Here is a 3,120-nt window from a genome sequence, read left to right on the forward strand (position 1 = left end):
CTGCTCCTACAAGTTTACCTTCTTTCATATTGTAATTCTTTTGATCATAGACTGACCTCCCAGATCATCTGAATTTGTTCTTGCAGTTTTGTTCTGTTCTCAACTCTTCCATTTGTCGATTGAGTTCTGGGAGGTGCTGCTATGTATTTCAGTCTCCAGTTATTGTCTATTCTTGTTGGTTTTTAGTCCACATAACTCCTTTTAGGACATTTTGTAGCGCAGGGTTGGCTTTGGCAAAATCCCTTAGCTTCTGTTTATCCTTGAATGTTTTGATTACAGCATCATATTTGATTAACAGCTTTGCTGGATAAAAGATTCTTGGTTGGCAGTTTTTTTTTTTCTTTCAGAGTTTTATATATGTCTCCCCATTGCTTTCTTGCCTGCATGGTTTCTGCTGAGACATCCAAGATTAATCTGACTTGCTTGCCTTTGTATGTAATGCTTCAATTTTCCCTGTCTGCTTTCAGGAATGTCTCATGTTTAATTTTGAAGAGCTTAATTAATTATGGTTTTCTTTTAGGGTATATCCTTCCTGGGGTTTGTTGAGCTTCTTGAATGCTTATCTTTTTGCTTTTCAGGTTGTTAGGGAAATTTTTTTCCACCCACTCTTCAACTATCTCGTCTGTGGACCTGTGTGATTCTTCCTGTTCTGGAATGCCAATAATTCTTAGTTATTTCTCTTCATGTTATCCAACATTAATGTTAGGCCTTTTTTGGATTTTTTTTTATCCTTTTTTTCTACTTGCTCGTCTATCTTAGCTGTATTGAGGGATTTGTGTTCCAGCTCACTAATTCTGGCTTCCAGCTCTTCAATTCAATTTCTTTGCCCTTTCAGTGTATTGTCCATTTGTGATAATCTGTTATTAATCATTTGGACCTCTTTATGTAGGTTTTAAGTTGTTTCCAATGCTGTATGTATCTTATTTGATTGTTCCTGTAGTGCTTTCTTGACTTCTTCCTGAATTTTCTCAACTCCATTGTAAAGTGTTTTGAAATATTTTATAATTTTTTTTTCTGAATTCCTTCTCAGGCATTTCTAAGGCTTGCCCTCCTTTCAGTATGGAGTGTTGGTCTACCTTCAGCTCATTTGTCTCAGTCACTTTTTCTTATTTCTGGACATGTGCTGATATAATCATCTGCTTCTTGGCCATGTTCACTAGTTAACTGTGGCCTTAAAACTTAATTAAGTGTATGTTTTGGTATTTTATATGCTTTCTGATTGCCTCTGGGTAGATGTGATCAGGAGATGATCTTCCCGTTTCACTCTTCTTATTACTCAACTCAGAATAACTGTCATAGGTATTGTTTGCCTACCTGGTGTATGGCAGTTGGTACTGGTTCTTGCCTGGATTGTGGGGTTTTATAAGATGTTATTGTAGCTTGACTATATGACAGCAATCGCTGTCTTTTCTTGTGTAATATAGGGAGAGAAAGAGCCCCCAAAGGTAAAGAGGTGACTAAAAAACAAAACAGCAACAGAAGAAAACAACAACAACAACTGATTGGATACTGTAGTCTGTAATCACAGAAAAGAGAGAAGAGGAAAAAAAAAAATCTGTAACCTTATATGAGCATGACTCTAACATCCTCTTTTAGCTTCTTGCCTTCAAGGCCGCTTGAGCAATTTCAAGATGCCTCTATTGGTTGTTATGATGTAACTCAGTATTTAATTTTTGGCCTGTTTCATTTTTTAGTCTGTTTCTTCTGCTCCACAACCCCCATCCTGGCCTGTTTCCTAGTGATAAACAGTTTAGGGCTGGCTATGGCCATTTTGCACTACTGTTTGGTTTTAAGTGGACTCTGTCCCTTTAAATTTGAGAAGATCTATGCACATGTGCAGTAGAGCCCTCTGGGTATGACGGGGTGTCCACTCACTCAGGAACTCCTCTAGTCACCAGAATGGAGGTGCACAGACAACAAGAGGCCAATGAACAGGTACCAAAAAATAAATAAATAAAAAGGAATATCCACAGCTTTATCTCCGAGGTTCTGGCAGGCATCAATCCGTGGTGGCTCTAATCCTTCCCCTTCTTTGTCTCGCTGCTTGCTCTCGCCCAAGATGGTGACTCCAGGCCACTGAGCCCAGTGGGTTCGAAAGTACAAGATTTCTTACTTCCACTACAAATTCCACTGGATATAAGCCTTCAAACTTTAAAAATAATCCTATATATTTCGTTCAGAGTTTGGGAACTGTCCCCTGAAACTGTTTTATCTGGTATTCTGTGTTATTGCTGACACAGATCCTCACTGCGCTTCTACCCTGCCAGCAAGCCCTGCCTCCAGTCTGTAGATATTTTTTTATTATCATTATTTTTCTTTGTAATATTTAATTCGTTTTTATGGATGTTATTCTTCCCTTTACTTCTGAAGTAAAGCTGTTATATGTGCTTTTTCAAAGTCAGTTTCCTCTATGGTTGATTTCTCAATGTTTTTTAACATCTGAAGGAGCAAATTTCTCGTTTGTTGAGTAAATTGGTTCTTTCAATTTGTTAATTTTCTTTTTTTTTTTGTATTTTGACTTGTTTTTAGGTATAAGAGGATTTTTATTTTTCTTTCCTAGTCTATCTTATCTCTTTATCTGAAAGTTTCTACCAAGTGACTACCGACTTCAGAAACCAGTCATATACCAGCAGTTCAAATATGTTGATGTTTCAGTTTGATTTCCGATTGCTTTGTGGACTCTTCTTACTCTTAGCATCCTGGGAAATAACTCAGTATAGAATACAGTCCTGTCTATTTTCATGAATTATATGGTAGCCCTGGTGTGGTGCTGCATGATAAACACTGGACTGCTAACTGTAAGGTCAGTGGTTCAAACCCACCAGATGTTCCTCAGAAATCATATGCAGGGTTTCTGTGAGTTGGAACCAACTCGATGGCACTAAACTACAACATGTTCTAGTCAGCTCCACAATTTACAAGATGCATATATTCAATTTTCTTTAAAGTTTGAAGTTTCATTGCCTCCTCCAATTCCCTTGTAGGGAACCAGAATCTCATTTACTTCAACCCATTCATATTCATAGATTTCTGTTCAATTTAAAATACGATGTCTAGCCTGTTTTTGAGTGGGCCAAGAATTTTGAAAACATATTTGACACTTCCTTGTGTTTGGAGATG

This window comes from Chrysochloris asiatica, unplaced genomic scaffold, assembly GCF_000296735.1.
Source record: "Chrysochloris asiatica unplaced genomic scaffold, ChrAsi1.0 scaffold00008, whole genome shotgun sequence".
Classification (NCBI taxonomy): Eukaryota; Metazoa; Chordata; class Mammalia; order Afrosoricida; family Chrysochloridae; genus Chrysochloris; species Chrysochloris asiatica.